We start from the raw sequence: 22,184 nt of genomic DNA on the forward strand, positions 1-22,184 counted from the left end.
AGCTGCTTTACATATGATGTGTGTCAGATCTATGGGGCAGGAGCTGCTGTGGGGTTGATGTGGATTAGATCTATGGGGCAGGAGCTGCTGTGCGACAGATGTGGGTCAGATCTATGGGGCAGGTGCTGCTGTGCGACATATGTGGGTCAGATCTATGGGGCAGGATCTGCTGTGGTGCTGATGTGGGAAAGATCTATGGGGCAGGAGCTGCTGTGGGGCTGATGTTGGTCTGATCCATGCGGCAGGAGCTGCTGTGCGACAGATGTGGGAAAGATCTATGGGGCAGGAGCTGCTGTGGGGCTGATGTGGGTTAGATCTATGGGGCAGGAGCTGTTGTGGGGCTATTGGGGGTCAGATCTATGGGGCAGGAGCTACTGTGGGGCTGATGGGGGTCAGATCTATTCGGCAGGAGCTACTGTGGGGCTGATGTTGGTCTGATCTATGGGGCAGGAGCTGCTGTGAGACAGATGTGGGTCAGATCTATGGGGCAGGTGCTGCTGTGCGACATACGTGAGTCAGATCTATGGGGCAGGAGCTGCAGTGGAGATGATGTACGTCAGATCTATGGGGCAGGAGCTGCTGTGGGGCTGCTGTGGGTTAGATCTATGGGGCAGGAGCTTTTGTGGGTCATATCTATTGGGCAGCAGCTGCTTTACATATGATGTGTGTCAGATCTATGGGGCAGGAGCTGCAGTGGGGCTGATGATGGTCAGATCTATGGGGCAGGAGCTACTGTGGGGCTGATGTGGGTCAAATCAATGGGGCAGAGCTGCTCTTGGGAACATGTGGGTCAGATCTATGAGGCAGGAGCTGCTGTGGGGCTGATGTGGGAAAGATCTATGGGGCAGGAGCTGCTGTGGGGCTGCTGTGGGTTAGATCTATGGGGCAGGAGCTGCTGTGCGACAGATGTGGGTCAGATCTATGGGGCAGACCTGCTCTTGGGAACATGTGGGTCAGATCTATGAGGCAGGAGCTGCTGTGGGGCTGATGTGGGTCAGATCTATAGGGCAGGAGCTGCTGTGGCTCATATCTATTGAGCAGCAGCTGCTTTACATATGATGTGTGTCAGATCTATGGGGCAGGAGCTGTTGTGGGGCTGATGTGGGTTAGATCTATGGGGCAGGAGCTGTTGTGGGGCTGATGGGGGTCAGATCTATGGGGCAGGAGCTGTTGTGGGGCTGATGGGGGTCAGATCTATGGGGCAGGAGCTACTGTGGGGCTGATGTTGGTCTGATCTATGGGGCAGGAGCAGCTGTGCGACAGATGTGGGTCAGATCTATGGGGCAGGTGCTGCTGTGCGACATATGTGGGTCAGATCTATGGGGCAGGATCTGCTGTGGGGTTGATGTGGGAAAGATCTATGGGGCAGGAGCTGCTGTGGGGCCGATGTGGGTCTGATCTATGGGGCAGGAGCTGCTGTGCGACAGATGTGGGTCAGATCTATGGGGCAGGAGCTGCTGTGGGGCATATGTGGGTCAGATCTATGGGGCAGGAGTTGCTGTGGGGCTTATGTGGGTCAGAACCTTGGGGCTGAAGCTGCTGTGGTTCATATCTATTGGGCAGCAGCTGCTTTACATATGATGTGTGTCAGATCTATGGAGCAGGAGCTGCTGTGGTTAAGATCTATTTGGCAGGATCTGCTGTGGGGCAGATTTGGGTCAGATCTATGGGGCAGGAGCTGCAGTGGAGATGATGTACGTCAGATCTATGGGGCAGGAGCTGCTGTGGGGCTGCTGTGGGTTAGATCTATGGGGCAGGATCTGCTGTGGGGCTGATGTGGGAAAGATCTATGGGGCAGGAGCTGCTGTGTTGCTGATGTGGGTCTGATCTATGGGGCAGGAGCTGCTGTGGGGCTGATGTGGGTCAGATCTATGGGGCAGGAGCTGCTGTGGGGCTGATGTGGGTCAGATCTATGGGGCAGGAGCTGTTGCGGTTAAGATCTATTTGGCAGGATCTGCTGTGGGGCAGATTTGGGTCAGATCTATGGGGCAGGAGCTGCTGTGTGGCAAATGTGGGTCAGATCTAAGGGGCAGGAGCTGCTGTGGGTCAGATCTATGGGGCAGGAACAGATGTGGGCCTGATGTTGGTCAGATTTATGGAGCAGGAGCTGCTGTGTTGCAGATGTGGGTCAGATCTATGGTGCAGGAGCTGCTGTGGGGCAGATGTAGGGCTTATCTATGGGGCAGGAGCTGCTGTGAGGCTCATGGGTGTTAGATCTATGGGGAGGAGCTGCTGTGGTGCAGATGTGGGTCAGATATATGGGGCAGGAGCTGCTGTGGTTAAGATCTATTTGGCAGGATCTGCTGTGGGGCTGATTTGGGTCAGATCTATGGGGCAGCAGCTGCAGTGGATATGATGTACGTCAGATATATGGGGCAGGAGCTGCTGTGGGGCTGCTGTGGGTTAGATCTGTGGGGCAGGAGCTACTGTGGGGCTGATGGGGGTCGGATCTATGGGGCAGGAGCTACTGTGGGGCTGATGTTGGTCTGATCTATGGGGCAGGAGCTGCTGTGCGACAGATGTGGGTCAGATCTATGAGGCAGGTGCTGCTGTGCGACATATGTGGGTCAGATCTATGGGGCAGGATCTGCTGTGGGGCTGATGTGGGAAAGATCTATGGGGCAGGAGCTGCTGTGTTGCTGATGTGGGTCTGATCTATGGGGCAGGAGCTGCTGTGGGGCTGATGTGGGTCAGATCTATGGGGCAGGAGCTGCTGTGCGACAGATGTGGGTCAGATCTATGGGGCAGGAGCTGCTGTGGGGCATATGTGGGTCAGATCTATGGGGCAGGAGTTGCTGTGGGGCTTATGTGGGTCAGAACCTTGGGGCTGAAGCTGCTGTGGTTCATATCTATTGGGCAGCAGCTGCTTTACATATGATGTGTGTCAGATCTATGGGGCAGGAGCTGCTGCGGTTAAGATCTATTTGGCAGGATCTGCTGTGGGGCAGATTTGGGTCAGATCTATGGGGCAGGAGCTGCAGTGGAGATGATGTACGTCAGATCTATGGGGCAGGAGCTGCTGTGGGGCTGCTGTGGGTTAGATCTGTGGGGCAGGAGCTACTGTGGGGCTGATGGGGGTCGGATCTATGGGGCAGGAGCTACTGTGGGGCTGATGTTGGTCTGATCTATGGGGCAGGAGCTGCTGTGCGACAGATGTGGGTCAGATCTATGAGGCAGGTGCTGCTGTGCGACATATGTGGGTCAGATCTATGGGGCAGGATCTGCTGTGGGGCTGATGTGGGAAAGATCTATGGGGCAGGAGCTGCTGTGTTGCTGATGTGGGTCTGATCTATGGGGCAGGAGCTGCTGTGGGGCTGATGTGGGTCAGATCTATGGGGCAGGAGCTGCTGTGGGGCTGATGTGGGAAAGATCTATGGGGCAGGAGCTGCTGTGGGGCTGATGTGGGTCTGATCTATGGGGCAGGAGCTGCTGTGGGGCTGATGTGGGAAAGATCTATGGGGCAGGAGCTGCTGTGGGGCTGATGTGGGTCAGATCTATGGGGCAGGAGCTGCTGTGGGGCTGATGTGGGTCAGATCTATGGGGCAGGAGCTGCTGTGGGGCTGATGTGGGTCAGATCTATGGGGCAGGAGCTGCTGTGGGGCTGATGTGGGAAAGATCTATGGGGCAGGATCTGCTGTGGGGCTGATGTGGGTCTGATCTATGGGGCAGGAGCATCTGTGGGGCTGATGTGGGAAAGATCTATGGGGCAGGAGCTATTGTGGGGCTGATGTGGGTCTGATCTATGGGGCAGGAGCTGCTGTGGGGCTGATGTGGGTCAGATCTATGGGGCAGGAGCTGCTGTGGGTCTGATGTGGGTCAGATCTATAGGGCAGGAGCGGCTGTGGGGCTGATGTGGGTCAGATCTTTGGGCAGGAGCTGCTGTGGGGCTGATGTTGGTCTGATCTATGGGGCAGGAGCTGCTGTGGGTCAGATCTATGGGGCAGGCACAGATGTGGGCCTGTTGTTGGTCAGATTTATGGAGCAGGAGCTGCTGTGTTGCAGATGTGGGTCAGATCTATGGTGCAGGAGCTGCTGTGGGGCAGATTTGGGTCAGATCTATGGGGCAGGAGCTGCTGTGAGGCTGATGGGTGTTGGATCTATGGGGAGGAGCTGCTGTGGTGCAGATGTGGGTCCGAGCTATGGGGCAGGAGCTGCTGTGGGGCAGAAGTGGGTAAGATCTATGGGGTAGGAGATGGTGTGTGGCAGATGTGGGTCAGATCTATGGTGTAGGAGCTGCTGTGGGGCTGATGTGGGTCAGATCTATGGGGCAGGAGATGCTGTGGGTCAGATCTATGGGGCAGGAGCTGCTGTGGGGAACATGTGGGTCAGGTCTATGGGGCAGGAGCTGCTGTGGGGCAGATGTGGGTCAGATCTATGGGGCAGGAGCTGCTGTGGGTCTGATGTCGGTCCGATCTATTGGGCAGGAGCTGCTGTGAGGCTGATGTGGGTCAGATCTATGGGGCAGGAGCTGCTGTGGTTCAGATCTATGGGGCAGGAACAGATGTGGGCCTGATATTGGTCAGATTTATGGAGCAGGAGCTGCTGTGTTGCAGATGTGGGTCAGATCTATGTTGCAGGAGCTGCTGTGGGGCAGATGTAGGGCATATCTATGGGGCAGGAGCTGCTGTGTGGCTGATGGGTGTTAGATCTATGGGGAGGAGCTGCTGTGGTGCAGATGTGGGTCAGAGCTATGGGGCAGGAGCTGCTGTGGGGCAGAAGTGGGTAAGATCTATGGGGTAGGAGATGGTGTGTGGCAGATGTGGGTCAGATCTATGGTGTAGGAGCTGCTGTGGGGCTGATGTGGGTCAGATCTATGGGGCAGGAGCTGCTGTGGGTCAGATCTATGAGGCAGGAACAGATGTGGGCCTGATGTTGGTCAGATTTATGGAGCAGGAGCTGCTGTGTTGCAGACGTGGGTCAGATCTATGGTGCAGGAGCTGCTGTGGGGCAGATGTAGGGCTTATCTATGAGGCAGGAGCTGCTGTGAGGCTGATGGGTGTTAGATCTATGGGGAGGAGCTGCTGTGGTGCAGATGTGGGTCAGAGCTATGGGGCAGGAGCTGCAGTGGAGATGATGTACGTCAGATCTATGGGGCAGGAGCTGTTGTGGGGCTGATGGGGGTCAGATCTATGGGGCAGGAGCTACTGTGGGGCTGATGTTGGTCTGATCTATGGGGCAGGAGCTGCTGTGCGACAGATGTGGGTCAGATCTATGGGGCAGGTGCTGCTGTGCGACATATGTGGGTCAGATCTATGGGGCAGGATCTGCTGTGGGGCTGATGTGGGAAAGATCTATGGGGCAGGAGCTGCTGTGGGGCTGATGTGGGTCTGATCTATGGGGCAGGAGATGCTGTGGGTCTGATGTGGGTCTGATCTATGGGGCAGGAGCTGCTGTGGGGCTGATGTGGGAAAGATCTATGGGGCAGGAGCTGCTGTGGGGCTGATGTGGGACTGATCTATGGGGCAGGAGCTACTGTGGGGCTGATGTTGGTCTGATCTATGGGGCAGGAGCTGCTGTGCGACAGATGTGGGTCAGATCTATGGGCAGGTGCTGCTGTGCGACATATGTGGGTCAGATCTATGGGGCAGGAACTGCTGTGGGGCTGATGTGGGAAAGATCTATGGGGCAGGAGCTGCTGTGGGGCTGATGTGGGTCTGATCTATGGGGCAGGAGATGCTGTGGGTCTGATGTGGGTCTGATCTATGGGGCAGGAGCTGCTGTGGGGCTGATGTGGTCAGAGCTATGGGGCAGGAGCTGCTGTGGGGCAGATTTGGGTCAGATCTATGAGGCAGGAGCTGCTGTGGTTAAGATCTATGGGGCAGGAGCTGCTGTGGGTCAGATCTATGGGGCAGGAACAGATGTGGGCCTGATGTTGGTCAGATTTATGGAGCAGGAGCTGCTTTGTTGCAGATGTGGGTCAGATCTATGGTGCAGGAGCTGCTGTGGGGCAGATGTAGGGCATATCTATGGGGCAGGAGCTGCTGTGAGGCTGATGGGTGTTAGTTCTATGGGGAGGAGCTGCTGTGGTGCAGATGTGGGTCAGAGCGATGGGGTAGGAGATGCTGTGGGGCAGAAGTGGGTATGATCTATGGGGTAGGAGATGGTGTGTGGCAGATGTGGGTCAGATCTATGGTGTAGGAGCTGCTGTGGGGCTGATGTGGGTCAGATCTATGGGGCAGAAGCTGCTGTGGTTAAGATCTATTTGGCAGGATCTGCTGTGGGGCAGATTTGGGTCTGATCTATGGGGAAGGAGCTGCTGTGCGACAGATGTGGGTCAGACCTATGGGGCAGGTGCTGCTGTGCGACATATGTGGGTCAGATCTATGGAGGAGGTGCTCCTGTGCGACATATTTGGTTCAGATCTCTGGGGCAGGATCTGGTGTGGGGCTGATGTGGGAAAGATCTATCAGGCAGGAGCTGCTGTGCGACAGATGTTGGTCTGATCTATGGGGCAGGAGCTGCTGTGCGACAAATGTGGGTCAGATCTATGGGGAAAGTGCTGCTGTGCGACATATGTTGGTCAGATCTATGAGGCAGGAGCTGCTGTGGGGTGATGTGGGAAAGATCTATGGGGCAGGAGCTGCTGTGGGGCTGATGTGGGTCTGATCTATGGGGCAGGAGCTGCTGTGCGACAGATGTGGGTCAGATCTATGGGGCAGGAGCTGCTGTGGGGCATATGTGGGTCAGATCTATGGGGCAGGAGCTGCTGTGGGGTTGATGTGGGTCAGATCCTTGGGGCTGAAGCTGCTGTGGGTCATATCTATTGGGCAGCAGCTGCTTTACATATGATGTGTTTCAGATCTATGGGGCAGGAAATGCAGTGGAGATGATGTACGTCAGATCAATGGAGCAGGAGCTGCTGTGGGGCTGCTGTGGGTTAGATCTATGGGGCAGGAGCTGTTGTGGGTCATATCTATTGGGCAGCAGCTGCTTTACATATGATGTGTGTCAGATCTATGGGGCAGGAGCTGCAGTGGCGCTGATGGGGGTCAGATCTAAGGGGCAGGAGCTACTGTGGGGCTGATGTGGGTCAAATCAATGGGGCAGAGCTGCTCTTGGGAACATGTGGGTCAGATCTATGAGGCAGGAGCTGCTGTGGGGTGATGTGGGTCAGATCTATAGGCAGGAGCTGCTGTGGGGCTGATGTGGGTCAGATCTATAGGGCAGGAGCTGCTGTGGGTCATATCTATTGGGCAGCAGCTGCTTTACATATGATGTTTGTCAGATCTATGGGACAGGAGCTGCTGTGGGGCTGATGTGGGTTAGATCTATGGGGCAGGAGCTGTTGTGGGGCTGATGGGGGTCAGATCTAAGGGGCAGGAACTACTGTGGGGCTGCTGGGGGTCAGATCTATGGGGCAGGAGCTACTGTGGGGCTGATGTGGGTCAGATCTATGGGGCAGAAGCTGCTGTGGGGCTGATGTGGGTCCGATCTATGGGGCAGGAGCTGCTGTGGGGCTGATGTGGGTCAGATCCTTGGGGCTGAAGCTGCTGTGGGTCATATCTATTGGGCAGCAGCTGCTTTACATGTGATGTGTGTCAGATCTATGGGGCAGGAGCTGCTGTGGGGTTGATGTGGGTTAGATCTATGGGGCAGGAGCTGCTGTGCGACAGATGTGGGTCAGATCTATGGAGCAGGTGCTGCTGTGCGACATATGTGGGTCAGATCTATGGGGCAGGATCTGCTGTGGGGCTGATGTGGGAAAGAACTATGGGGCTGGAGCTGCTGTGGGGCTGATGTGGATCTGATCTATAAGGCAGGAGCTGCTGTGCGACAGATGTGGGTCAGATCTATGGGGCAGGAGCTGCTGTGGGGCTGACGTGGGTCAGATCCTTGGGGCTGAAGCTGCTGTGGGTCATATCTATTGGGCAGCAGCTGCCGTACATATGATTTGTGTCAGATCTATGGAGCAGGAGCTGCAGTGGGGCTGATGGGGGTCAGATCTATGGGGCAGGCGCTACTGTGGGGCTGATGTGGGTCAAATCAATGGGGCAGAGCTGCTCTTGGGAACATGTGGGTCAGATCTATGAGGCAGGAGCTGCTGTGGGTTGATGTGGGTCAGATCTATACGGCAGGAGCTGCTGTGGGTCATATCTATTGGGCAGCAGCTGCTTTACATATGATGTGTGTCAGATCTATGGGGCAGGAGCTGCTGTGGGGCTGATGTGGGTTAGATCTATGGGGCAGGAGCTGTTGTGGGGCTGATGGGGGTCAGATCTAAGGGGCAGGAGCTACTGTGGGGCTGATGGTGGTCAGATCTATGGGGCAGGAGCTACTGTGGGGCTGATGTTGGTCTGATCTATGGGGCAGGAGCTGCTGTGCGACAGATGTGGGTCAGATCTATGGGGCAGGTGCTGCTGTGCGACATATGTGGGTCAGATCTATGGGGCAGGATCTGCTGTGGGGCTGATGTGGGAAAGATCAATGGCGCAGGAGCTGCTGTGGGGCTGATGTGGGTCTGATCTATGGGGCAGGAGCTGCTGTGCGACAGATGTGGGTCAGATCTATGGGGCAGGAGCTGCTGTGGGGCTGATGTGGGTCAGATCCTTGGGGCTGAAGCTGCTGTGGGTCATATCTATTGGGCAGCAGCTGCTTTACATATGATGTGTGTCAGATCTATGGGGCAGGAGCTGCTGTGGGGTTGATGTGGGTTAGATCTATGGGGCAGGAGCTGCTGTGCGAGAGATGTGCGTCAGATCTATGGGGCAGGTGCTGCTGTGCGACATATGTGGGTCAGATCTATGAGGCAGGATCTGCTGTGGGGCTGATGTGGGAAAGATCTATGGGGCAGGAGATACTGTGGGCCATATGTCGGTCCGATCTATTGGGCAGGAGCTGCTGTGGGGCGCATGTGAATCAGGTCTATGGGGCAGGAGCTGCTGTGGGTCAGATTGTCATTGTTTAATAATGTTGTAATTTTGCTATCAGTATTCCACATCATAACATCATATAAAGCATGGATAATTTTACTGAATCTGCAACTTACAGAAGAAGACTACATCTCCCAGAGAGCAACACGATGGGTCACGGGACCTGGACTCTATATTAACTCTGTCGCAGAACAGACTGACGTCTTTCGAGTTCTGGCGTTCAGGGCAGTGTGTGGGAGCCTTCAGCCGTTCGCCCAGATTCACAGTAGGCCTCTCGGTTACGGGACTCATTCTCTCTCCTATTTTGCTTGATTCATTAGCTCAATTTTCAATTATATTGTATTCTATTGTGTTATCCTGTATTTCGATATAGTATTTAGTAAATAAGTGTGCCTCCTTACATCGTTGCCGCTGTTTTCTTAATTAACTTTTTCTTTTCGGCTGAGGGCCCTTCAGGGGCCCACGGCCCTTGTCACGGACGCAGGTGGATTTTTCGTTCAAACCGTGACAGATTTGGTAGCAGAGGATGGTTCCATTGTTGCAGCCACCCCCATAAGGCATTTGCCACCATCCATGAATCAGTATAAAGATATGAAGCATTGGCTACCTCTCCCGTTCAGCCACATCTAAAGCCAGCTGAACTGCCTTTACCTCTGCAAATTTGACTTGATTCTCCTTTACCTTCAGTGGCCTCTGCAACTTGTTGTGTGGGGCTCCATACAGCAGCTTTCCATCTGCGATGCTTCCCTACAATACGACATGATCCGTCTGTGAATAGGGCAAATTACTTTTCGTTTTCTGGTAGCTCATTGTATGGTGGTGCCTCTTTAGCACGTGATACCTCTTCTGTAGGTGGTGTTTCAATTTTTTTACTCTCAGGCCAGTCCATGATCACTTCTAGAATTCCAGGACGGCTGAGTTTTCCCATTCAAGCTCGTTGTGTAATTAATGAAATCCACTTACTCCAAGTGGCATCAGTAGCATGATCGGTGGAGGGAACCTGTCCTTTAAACATCCAGTTTATTACTGGCAAGCGAGGTGCTAGAAGAAGCTGAACCTCTGTCCCAACTACTTCAGAAGCAGCCCGAACCCCCTCATACACGGCTAAGATCTCCTTCTTAGTCGGAGTGTAGCGCTCCTCAGACGCTTTATATGCTTGACTCCAAAATCCTAGGGGTCGGCCTCGGATCCTCACATCCTGCCCCGTCCGTACTGGCCCCAAGGCCACGGCACGGGCTATTTCTTGTTTTCTCTGCTCAAAAGCCTGCTGCTGCTCAGGACCCCATGAGAAATTATTCTTCTGTGTTACCTGATAGAGGGGGCTCACTATGTGGCTGTAGTTTGGGACATGCATTCTCCAAAAGCCCACTACTCCCAGAAAAGATTGGGTCTCTGTCTTGTCGGTGGGCGGAGACATAGCAGTGATTTTGTCAATCACATCTGCTGGGATGTGACGACGTCCATCTTGCCATTTTATACCTAAGAACTGGATTTCCTGGGCAGGCCCCTTCACCTTGCTGCGCTTAATGGCAAAACCAGCTTTCAAAAGAATTTGGATTATCTGTTTCCCTTTCTTGAAAACCTCTGCTGCTGTATGGCCCCACACTACAATATCATCAATATACTGCAAGTGCTCAGGAGCATCACCCTGTTCCAAAACAGCTTGGATCAATCCATGGCAAATTGTTGGGCTGTGCTTCCACCCCTGAGGTAAACGGTTCCAGGTGTACTGAATACCTCTCCAGGTAAAAGCAAACTGTGGCCTACATTTTGCAGCCAATGGGATGGAAAAGAAGGCATTAGCACTGTCAATGGTGGCATACCACCTAGCTTCTTTTGACTCCAGTTCATACTGGAGTTCTAGCATGTCTGGTACAGCAGCACTTAATGGAGGTGTGACTTCATTCAGGCCATGGTAATCCACCGTCAGCCTCCATTCCCCACTGGTTTTACACACTGGCCATATGGGGCTGTTAAAAGGCGAGTGAGTTTTGCTAATCACTCCCTGATTCTCTAATTGGCGAATTAGCTTGTGAATGGGGAGCAATGAGTCCCTATTGGTGCGGTACTGCCGTCTGTGAACCACTCTGGTGACAATTGGTACCTCTTGGTCTTTTACCTGGTGCAACCTCCCAGCACCTGCTAGGAGACCCGGCGCTCGCTGCGTTGCTTCCGTCCTCCGTTTGGGGAGTTCCGTGCGCCGGCGCCGGCGCGTGGAAAGGGGGTGTGCGGCTGGTCGCGCGCGGGCGCGTGCCAGGCTCCCTTTCGCCCGGTTTTTCCCCATCCATCCATCCATCCATCCATCCATCCATCCATGCATCCACCTTTCCGCTTCGTGGCGGCGCGGGGTAGACCTGGGCGACCATCCACCCGCTCGATCGGCGGGTGCAGTTTCCCGTCCGTGCCGCGGGTAGACGTGTCGGCCGTAGCCGCGCGTCACGCAGCTGTGTCAATTGGTAAGGGTACGATGAACGGCCAGCCGCTCCCCGACCCGACTCGACCAGACCCGACCCGACCCGACCCGACCCGACCCGACCCGACCCGACCGCTTCCGCCGTTGACCCTCCCTCGCGCCCACCCGCATCCTCCCCTCTTCTCACCTCCCCTCCCCTCCTCACCCCTCCCCTCACCTCCCCTCCCCTCCCCTCCCCTCCCCTCCCCTCCCGTCCCCTCCCTTGTGGTGTTATTTAAATTTATTAAAATAGGTAGGGTAGACCTGGGGTCCGGCATTCGAGCTCGGGCGTCCTCGCGCACGACTGTCTCCGCCGTTCGTCCTCCCTCGGACACGCTTGCTTCCTCCATTATTGTGGTGGGGTTTTTTTGCTTTTTGTTTTTTTTTAAATATTTTTGTTTCTTTTAAAATTTTTTTCCTTTTTTTCTCCTTTTTTCCCCATTTTTTTTTTCCCTTTTTTCCCCTTTTTAAATATTTTTTTCTTTCTTTTTTTTTTTTAATTTTCATTTCCCCATATTTCCTAATTATTTATTTAGTTATTCATGCAATTATTAATATCGCTCTTCCGCTTTCCCATCTTTTTATTACTTTTATTTTATTTTATTTTATTATTTTATTTTACCGCGACATTTTACGATCTATCTGTACTTTTTCACACCTTCTTCCCTTCTACTTTTCTTTGACTTCTGGCTTCCCTTCCCTTCCCTTCCCTTCCCTTCCCTTCCCTTCCCTTCCCTTCCCTTCCCTTCCCTTCCCTTCCCTTCCCTTCCCTTCCCTTCCCTTCCCTTCCCTTCCCTTCCCTTCCCTTCCCTTCCCTTCCCTTCCCTTCCCTTCCCTTCCCTTCCCTTCCCTTCCCTTCCCTTCCCTTCCCTTCCCTTCCCTTCTCTTCTCTTTCTCCTCATCACCCGCGCGTGATTAGGCCCGGCACGGCCTCTGTCACGAAGAAGGGGGTCGCTTGCGTGGCCGGGGAGGGATGGGGGGGTCCGCGACGGGGTTGCGGGTATGCGGGTAGACCTGGCTGCCGGCCGGCGCCTGATATTCCTGGCCCCGCGTCCATCTTCCACCTTCCCCCCCCTAGTCCACACCGCACAAGCGGGAACCAGACCCGTACCCAACGGCGGCCCGCCTCCGCCTGCCCCCACCCCGGACCTCACCCACAACCCGCCCTCTCCCGGACGCATCTCGCCCGACCGGCCCGCGACCGTGTTTTTTTATTTGTTTGTTTGTTTTTGTTTTTGTTTTTCTTTTTTTGTTTTGGTCGGTCACTCGCTCGGATATTTGTTTGGACCCGATTGGCCCGTTTGGTTTTTTTCTTTTCTTTCCTTTTTCCACCGGGGTGCTCCTGACGGCTCGGCCCAATGGCGGCTCGACTCGGCGACCGGAGCCCGCCAAAACACCTCGCCACCCCCCAGCCCCACCGCCACAACCGCCACCACCTCCTCCTCCCGCCGAAAATCCCACGTACCGTTCCACCTCATCTGCCGGCTGGGAGAGAGGCTAGGCTCGAACCCCGCGGGGGACGCGGCCGCCTCCCGCCGGCTCACCTCTCGCCGCTGCCGTCTTCCCGCCGCTGTTTCGCCATCCCTCGCCACGCGGCCTGCCCGCAGTCCAGATATCCGGCCCGAACGGACCCCGGTGGGCGGGGCCCGCGCACCTTCCTGCAGAGCCGGGAAGGCGGGGGGGGGGCGGGGCGGCTTTTTCAAAAACTAAAAAAGGGGAAAGTAAAGAAGAACCCACGAGAAAAACAAACAAACAAACAAACAAACAAACGGAAAATAATAAAACCGAGAGGGCGCGTGGGGGCACGGACAAACAATCGAACGGACCAAAGTACGAACGAACGGACGAACAAACAAACACGCAGACAAAAGGGCAAAACCGCGGTGGCGGTGGCGGGACGGCCAGCTTCAAGCAAGGCCGAACCGAGAAGCCCGGGTGCGCCCCGAACCGGCGAACAGCGGCCGGCTCATACGTGCACCCTGGTCGTTCCGCAGCTGTGGCCGAGTGGCGTCTCCGTGGCGTCTCCGGTGCTCCGGCACGGTCAACACAGCTCGAACCCTGGCCATCGCGGCTCGAGTGCGCCGGCACGGTCCAGCCTCTCCCGGCGGGCTCCGCTCGGCTCGGACGTTCCGCGGAAGTGGCCAAGTGTCGCTCTCGTGGCGGCTCCTCTGCGCTGGCACTGCCTACCTGGCTCCGAGCGTCTCCAGAGGGTGGGGGAGGGGGAAGGGGGCACGGCGTCGGCGGCTAGGCGTCGTTTCCCATGCGTCTCGACTAGGTCGGCACGGTCTACCCGGCTCCGAGCGGGCCGTGGTGCTCGGCGGCGGCTGCTAGAGGTCGCTGCCTATGCGGCTCGACTAGGTCGGCACGGTCAACCCGGCTCCGAGCGGGCTAGGGTGCTCGGCGGCGGCTGCTAGAGGTCGCTGCCTATGCGTCTCGACTAGGTCGGCACTGTCTACCCTGCTCCGTGCGTGCGCGAGGGCTCGGCGGCGGTCGCTAGGTGTCGCTGCACGTCTGCCAGCCTGTCCGTCAGCGACCTCTAGCGTCCGCGGCGGAGCAGGGTAGACCGTGCCGACGTGAGCCGGCCGCCGCTCAGCGACCCCTGGCCGCCGCCGCATGAGCTTCGGTCCGCTCAGAGCCGGGTAGACCGTGCCGACCAACTCGAGCCGGACGTGCAGCGACCGCTGGCCAGCGCGGAGCCTCGTGTGCGCCGGCACGGTCCAGCCTCTCCCGGCAGGCTCCGTTCGGTACGGACGTTCCTCGGTGGTGTCCGGGGGGTCTCAGCCGCGGCGGCTCGAGTGCGCCGGCAGTGCACAGCCCCTCCCTGCGGGCTCCGCTCGGCACGGACTTTCCTCGTCGGCGTCCCGCGATCTGAGCCGCGGCGGCTCGAGTGCGCCGGCACGGTCCAACCGCTCCCGGCGGGTTCCGCTTGGCTCGGACGCTCCTGGGCGGAGTCGGGCGATCTGAGCCGCGGCGGCTCGAGTGCGCCGGCACGGTCCAACCGCTCTCGGCGGGCTCGGCTCGGCTCGGACGTTACTCGGCGGCGTCCGGCGATCGGAGCCGCGGCGGCTTGAGTGCGCCGGCACGGTCCAACCGCTCCCGGCGGGTTCCGCTCGGCTCGGACGCTCCTCGGCAGAATCGGGCGATCTGAGCCGCGGCGGCACGGTCCAGCCTCTCCAGGCGGACTCAGATCGGCTCAGACGTTCCGCGGAAGTGGCCAAGTGCCGCTCTTGTGGGGGGGAAGGAAGAGGGGAGGGGAAGGGGGGGGGTGGGGGGGCACGGCGTCGGCGGCTAGGCGTCGCTGCCCATGCGGCTCGACTAGGTCGGCACGGTCTACCCGGCTCCGAGCGGGCCGTGGTGCTCGGCGGCGGCTGCTTGAGGTCGCTGTCTATGCGGCTCGACTAGGTCGGCACGGTCTACCCGGCTCCGAGCGGGCCGTGGTGCTCGGCGGCGGCTGCTAGAGGTCGCTGCCCATGCGGCTCGACTAGGTCGGCACGGTCTACCCGGCTCCGAGCGGGCCGTGGTGCTCGGCGGCGGCGGCTAGATGTCGCTGCCTATGCGGCTCGACTAGGTCGGCACGGTCTACCCGGCTCCGAGCGGGCCGTGGTGCTCGGCGGCGGCGGCGGCTACGGGTCGCTGCCTATGCGGCTCGACTAGGTCGGCACGGTCAACCCGGCTCCGAGCGGGCCGTGGTGCTCGGCGGCGGCGGCTAGGGGTCGCTGCCTAAAGAACTCGACTAGGTCGGCACGGTCTATCCCGCTCTGAGCGGGCTAGGGTGCTCGGCGGCGGCTGCTAAAGGTCGCTGCCTATGCGTCTCGACTAGGTCGGCACGGTCTACCCTGCTCCGTGCGTGCGCGAGGGCTCGGGGGCGGTCGTTAGTGTCGCTGCACGTCTGCCATCCCGTCCGTCAGCGACCTCTAGCGTTTGCGGCGGAGCAGGGTAGACCGTGCCGACGTGAGCCGGCCGCCGCTCAGCGACCCCTGGCCGCCGCCGCATGAGCTTCGGTCCGCTCGGAGCTGGGTAGACCGTGCCGACCAACTCGAGCCAGATGTGCAGCGACCGCTGGCCAGCGCGGAGGCTCGTGTGCGCCGGCACGGTCCAGCCTCACACGGCGGGCTCCGTTCGGTTCGGACGTTCCTCGGTGGTGTCCGGGGGGTCTCAGCCGCGGCGGCTCGAGTGCGCCGGCAATGCACAGCCCCTCCCTGCGGGCTCCGCTCGGCACGGACTTTCCTCGTCGGCATCCGGCGATCTGAGCCGCGGCGGCTCGAGTGCGCCGGCACAGTCCAACCGCTCCCGGCGGGTTCCGCTCGGCTCGGACGCTCCTGGGCGGAGTCGGGCGATCTGAGCCGTGGCGGCTTGAGGGCGCCGGCACGGTCCAACTGCTCTCGGCGGGCTCGGCTCGGCTCGGACGTTCCACGGCGGCATCCGGGGGGTCTCAGCCGCGGAGGCTCGGGTGTGCCGGCACGGTCCAGCCTCTCCCGGCAGGCTCCGCTCGACTCGGACGTTCCTCAGCGGCGTCCGGCGATCTGAGCCGCGGCGGCTCGAGTGCGCCGGCACGGTCCAACCGCTCCCGGCATGTTCCGCTCAGCTTGGACGCTCCTCGGCGGAGTCGGGCGATCTGAGCCGCGGCAGCACGGTCCAGCCTCCCCAGGCGGAATCAGCTCGGCTCGGACGTTCCGCGGAAGTGGCCAAGTGCCGCTCTTGTGGGGGGGGGGGAAGGGGGGGGGATGGGGGGGGGATTAAGGGGGGGGGGGGGGGGGGCAAGGCGTCGGCAGCTAGGCGTCGCTGCCATTGCGTCTCGACTAGGTCGGCACGGTCTACCCGGCTCCGAGCGGGCCGTGGTGCTCGGCGGCGTCTGCTAGAGGTCGCTGCCTATGCGGCTCGACTAGGTCGGCACGGTCTACCCGGCTCCGAGCGGGCCGTGGTGCTTGGCGGCGGCTGCTAGAGGTCGCTGCCTATGCGGCTCGACTAGGTCGGCACGGTCTACCCTGCTCCGTGCGTGCGTGAGGGCTCGGCGGCGGTCGCTAGGTGTCGCTGCACGTCTGCCAGCCCGTCCGTCAGCGACCTCTAGCGTCCGCGGCGGAGCAGGGTAGACCGTGCCGACGTGAGCCGGCCGCCGCTCAGCGACCCCTGGCCGCCGCCGCATGAGCTTCGGTCCGCTCGGAGCCAGGTAGACCGTGCCGACCAACTCGAGCCGGACGTGCAGCGACCGCTGGCCAGCGCGGAGGCTCGTGTGCGCCGGCACGGTCCAACCTCTCCCGGCGGGTTCCGCTCGGCTCGGACGCTCCTGGGCAGAGTCGGGCAATCTGAGCCGCGGCGGCACGGTCAATCCTCTCTAGGCGGACTCAGCTCGGCACGGACGTTCCGCGGAAGTGGCCATGTGCCGCTCTTGTGGGGGGGCGGGAAGAGGGGAAGGGGCTGGGGGGAGTGTAGGGAGGGTGGGGGGGGGGGGGGCACGGCGTCGGCGGCTAGGCGTCGCTGCCCATGCGGCTCGACTAGGTCGGCACGGTCTTCCCGGCTCCGAGCGGGCCGTGGTGCTCGGCGGCGGCGGCTACGGGTCGCTGCCTATGCGGCTCGACTAGGTCGGCACGGTCTATCCTGCTCTGAGCGGGCTAGGGTGCTTGGCGGCGGCTGCTAAAGATCGCTGCCTATGCGTCTCGACTAGGTCGGCACTGTCTACCCTGCTCCGTGCGTGCGCGAGGGCTCGGCGGCGGTCGCTAGGTGTCGCTGCACGTCTGCCAGCCCGTCCGTCAGCGACCTCTAGCGTCCGCGGCGGAGCAGGGTAGACCGTGCCGACGTGAGCCGGCCGCCGCTCAGCGACCCCTGGCCGCCGCCGCATGAGCTTCGGTCCGCTCAGAGCCGGGTAGACCGTGCCGACCAACTCGAGCCGGACGTGCAGCGACCGCTGGCCAGCGCGGAGCCTCGTGTGCGCCGGCACGGTCCAGCCTCTCCCGGCAGGCTCCGTTCGGTACGGACGTTCCTCGGTGGTGTCCGGGGGGTCTCAGCCGCGGCGGCTCGAGTGCGCCGGCAGTGCACAGCCCCTCCCTGCGGGCTCCGCTCGGCACGGACTTTCCTCGTCGGCGTCCCGCGATCTGAGCCGCGGCGGCTCGAGTGCGCCGGCACGGTCCAACCGCTCCCGGCGGGTTCCGCTTGGCTCGGACGCTCCTGGGCGGAGTCGGGCGATCTGAGCCGCGGCGGCTCGAGTGCGCCGGCACGGTCCAACCGCTCTCGGCGGGCTCGGCTCGGCTCGGACGTTACTCGGCGGCGTCCGGCGATCGGAGCCGCGGCGGCTTGAGTGCGCCGGCACGGTCCAACCGCTCCCGGCGGGTTCCGCTCGGCTCGGACGCTCCTCGGCAGAATCGGGCGATCTGAGCCGCGGCGGCACGGTCCAGCCTCTCCAGGCGGACTCAGATCGGCTCAGACGTTCCGCGGAAGTGGCCAAGTGCCGCTCTTGTGGGGGGGAAGGAAGAGGGGAGGGGAAAGGGGGGGGTGGGGGGGCACGGCGTCGGCGGCTAGGCGTCGCTGCCCATGCGGCTCGACTAGGTCGGCACGGTCTACCCAGCTCCGAGCGGGCCGTGGTGCTCGGCGGCGGCTGCTTGAGGTCGCTGCCTATGCGGCTCGACTAGGTCGGCACGGTCTACCCGGCTCCGAGCGGGCCGTGGTGCTCGGCGGCGGCTGCTAGAGGTCGCTGCCCATGCGGCTCGACTAGGTCGGCACGGTCTACCCGGCTCCGAGCGGGCCGTGGTGCTCGGCGGCGGCGGCTAGATGTCGCTGCCTATGCGGCTCGACTAGGTCGGCACGGTCTACCCGGCTCCGAGCGGGCCGTGGTGCTCGGCGGCGGCGGCTACGGGTCGCTGCCTATGCGGCTCGACTAGGTCGGCACGGTCAACCCGGCTCCGAGCGGGCCGTGGTGCTCGGCGGCGGCGGCTAGGGGTCGCTGCCTAAGCAACTCGACTAGGTCGGCACGGTCTATCCCGCTCTGAGCGGGCTAGGGTGCTCGGCGGCGGCTGCTAAAGGTCGCTGCCTATGCGTCTCGACTAGGTCGGCACGGTCTACCCTGCTCCGTGCGTGCGCGAGGGCTCGGGGGCGGTCGTTAGTGTCGCTGCACGTCTGCCATCCCGTCCGTCAGCGACCTCTAGCGTTTGCGGCGGAGCAGGGTAGACCGTGCCGACGTGAGCCGGCCGCCGCTCAGCGACCCCTGGCCGCCGCCGCATGAGCTTCGGTCCGCTCGGAGCTGGGTAGACCGTGCCGACCAACTCGAGCCAGATGTGCAGCGACCGCTGGCCAGCGCGGAGGCTCGTGTGCGCCGGCACGGTCCAGCCTCACACGGCGGGCTCCGTTCGGTTCGGACGTTCCTCGGTGGTGTCCGGGGGGTCTCAGCCGCGGCGGCTCGAGTGCGCCGGCACTGCACAGCCCCTCCCTGCGGGCTCCGCTCGGCACGGACTTTCCTCGTCGGCATCCGGCGATCTGAGCCGCGGCGGCTCGAGTGCGCCGGCACAGTCCAACCGCTCCCGGCGGGTTCCGCTCGGCTCGGACGCTCCTGGGCGGAGTCGGGCGATCTGAGCCGTGGCGGCTTGAGGGCGCCGGCACGGTCCAACTGCTCTCGGCGGGCTCGGCTCGGCTCGGACGTTCCACGGCGGCATCCGGGGGGTCTCAGCCGCGGAGGCTCGGGTGTGCCGGCACGGTCCAGCCTCTCCCGGCAGGCTCCGCTCGACTCGGACGTTCCTCAGCGGCGTCCGGCGATCTGAGCCGCGGCGGCTCGAGTGCGCCGGCACGGTCCAACCGCTCCCGGCATGTTCCGCTCAGCTCGGACGCTCCTCGGCGGAGTCGGGCGATCTGAGCCGCGGCAGCACGGTCCAGCCTCCCCAGGCGGAATCAGCTCGGCTCGGACGTTCCGCGGAAGTTGCCAAGTGCCGCTCTTGTGGGGGGGGGGGAAGGGGGGGGGATGGGGGGGGGATTAAGGGAGGGGGGGGGGGGGGGCAAGGCGTCGGCAGCTAGGCGTCGCTGCCATTGCGTCTCGACTAGGTCGGCACGGTCTACCCGGCTCCGAGCGGGCCGTGGTGCTCGGCGGCGTCTGCTAGAGGTCGCTGCCTATGCGTCTCGTCTTGGTCGGCACGGTGTACCCTTCTCCGAGTGGGCCGTGGTGCTCGGCGGCGTCTGCTAGAGGTCGCTGCCTATGCGGCTCGACTAGGTCGGCACGGTCTACCCGGCTCCGAGCGGGCCGTGGTGCTTGGCGGCGGCTGCTAGAGGTCGCTGCCTATGCGGCTCGACTAGGTCGGCACGGTCTACCCTGCTCCGTGCGTGCGTGAGGGCTCGGCGGCGGTCGCTAGGTGTCGCTGCACGTCTGCCAGCCCGTCCGTCAGCGACCTCTAGCGTCCGCGGCGGAGCAGGGTAGACCGTGCCGACGTGAGCCGGCCGCCGCTCAGCGACCCCTGGCCGCCGCCGCATGAGCTTCGGTCCGCTCGGAGCCAGGTAGACCGTGCCGACCAACTCGAGCCGGACGTGCAGCGACCGCTGGCCAGCGCGGAGGCTCGTGTGCGCCGGCACGGTCCAACCTCTCCCGGCGGGTTCCGCTCGGCTCGGACGCTCCTCGGCGGCGTCCGGCGATCTGAGCCGCGGCGGCTCGAGTGCGCCGGCACGGTCCAACCGCTCCTGGCGGGTTCCGCTCGGCTCGGACGCTCCTCAGCGCAGTCGGGCGATCTGAGCCGCGACGACATGGTCCAGCCTATCCAGGCGGACTCAGCTTGGATCGGACGTTCCGCGGAAGTGGACAAGTGCCACTCTTGTGGCTGCTCCGCTGCGCCGGCACTGTCTACGCGGCTCCGAACGTCTCCGGGGGTGGGGGTGGGGGAAGAAGGGGAAGTGGGGGGGGGAGTAAGGGGGTGGGCGGCACGGCGTCAACGGCTAGGCGTCACTGCCCATGCATCTCGACTAGGTCGACACGGTCTATTCGGCTCCGAGCGGGCCGTGGTGCTCGGCGGCGGCTGCTAGAGGTCGCTGCCTATGCGTCTCGTCTTGGTCGGCACGGTCTACCCTTCTCCGAGTGGGCCGTGGTGCTCGGCGGCGTCTGCTAGAGGTCGCTGCCTATGCGGCTCGACTAGGTCGGCACGGTCTACCCGGCTCCGAGCGGGCCGTGGTGCTTGGCGGCGGCTGCTAGAGGTCGCTGCCTATGCGGCTCGACTAGGTCGGCACGGTCTACCCTGCTCCGTGCGTGCGTGAGGGCTCGGCGGCGGTCGCTAGGTGTCGCTGCACGTCTGCCAGCCCGTCCGTCAGCAACCTCTAGCGTCCGCGGCGGAGCAGGGTAGACCGTGCCGACGTGAGCCGGTTGCCGCTCAGCGACCCCTGGCCGCCGCCGCATGAGCTTCGGTCCGCTCGGAGCCGGGTAGACCGTGCCGACCAACTCGAGCCGGACGTGCAGCGACCGCTGGCCAGCGAGGAGGCTCGTGTGCGCCGGCACGGTCCAACCTCTCCCAGCTGGTTCCGCTCGGCTCGGACGCTCCTCGGTGTCGTCCGGCGATCTGAGCCGCGGCGGCTCGAGTGCGCCGGCACGGTCCAACCGCTCCCGGCGGGTTCCGCTCGGCTCGGACGCTCCTCAGCGCAGTCGGGCGATCTGAGCCGCGGCGACACGGTCCAGCCTCTCCAGGCGGACTCAGCTTGGATCGGACGTTCCGCGGAAGTGGCCAAGTGCTGCTCTTGTGGCTGCTCCGCTGCGCCGGCACTGTCTATCCGGCTCCGAGCGTCTCCGGGGGGGGGGGGTGGGGGAAGAAGGGGAAGTGGGGGTGGGCGGCACGGCGTCAGCGGCTAGGCGTCGCTGCCCATGCATCTCGACTAGGTCGGCACGGTCTATTCGGCTCCGAGCGGGCCGTGGTGCTCGGCAGCGGCGGCTAGAGGTCGCTGCCTATGCGGCTTGACTAGGTCGGCACGGTCTGCCCGGCTCCGAGCGGGCCGTGGTGCTCGGCGGTGGCTGCTAGAGGTCGCTGCCTATGCGGCTCGGCTAGGTCGGCACGGTCTACCCGGCTCCGAGCGGGCCGTGGTGCTCGGCGGCAGCGGCTAGGGGTCGCTGCCTAAGCGGCTCGACTAGCTCGGCACAGTCTACCCGGCTCCGAGCGGGCCGTGGTGCTCGGCGGCGGCGGCTAGATGTCGCTGCCTATGCGGCTCGTCTAGGTCGGCACGGTCTACCCGGCTCTGAGCGGGCCGTGGTGCTCGGCGGCGGCGGCTACGGGTCGCTGCCTATGCGGCTCGACTAGGTCGGCACGGTCTACCCGGCTCCGAGCAGGCCGTGGTGCTCGGTGGCGGGGGCTAAGGGTCGCTGCCTAAGCGGCTCCACTAGGTCGGCACGGTCTATCCCGCTCTGAGCGGGCTAGGGTGCTCGGCGGCTGCTAAAGATCGCTGCCTATGCGTCTCGACTAGGTCGGCACGGTCTCCCTGCTCCGTGCGTGCGCGAGGGCTCGGGGGCGGTCGTTAGTGTCGCTGCACGTCTGCCATCCCGTCCGTCAGCGACCTCTAGCGTTTGCGGCGGAGCAGGGTAGACCGTGCCGACGTGAGCCGGCCGCCGCTCAGCGACCCCTGGCCGCCGCCGCATGAGCTTCGGTCCGCTCAGAGCCGGGTAGACCGTGCCGACCAACTCGAGCCGGACGTGCAGCGACCGCTGGCCAGCACGGAGCCTCGTGTGCGCCGGCACGGTCCAGCCTCACACGGCGGGCTCCGTTCGGTTCGGACGTTCCTCGGTGGTGTCCGGGGGGTCTCAGCCGCGGCGGCTCGAGTGCGCCGGCACAGTCCAACCGCTCCCGGCGGGTTCCGCTCGGCTCGGACGCTCCTGGGCGGAGTCGGGCGATCTGAGCCGTGGCGGCTTGAGTGCGCCGGCA

Source organism: Coturnix japonica, chromosome 34 (genome assembly GCF_054131305.1).
Source record: "Coturnix japonica strain WE chromosome 34, WE-NBRP24, whole genome shotgun sequence".
Classification (NCBI taxonomy): Eukaryota; Metazoa; Chordata; class Aves; order Galliformes; family Phasianidae; genus Coturnix; species Coturnix japonica.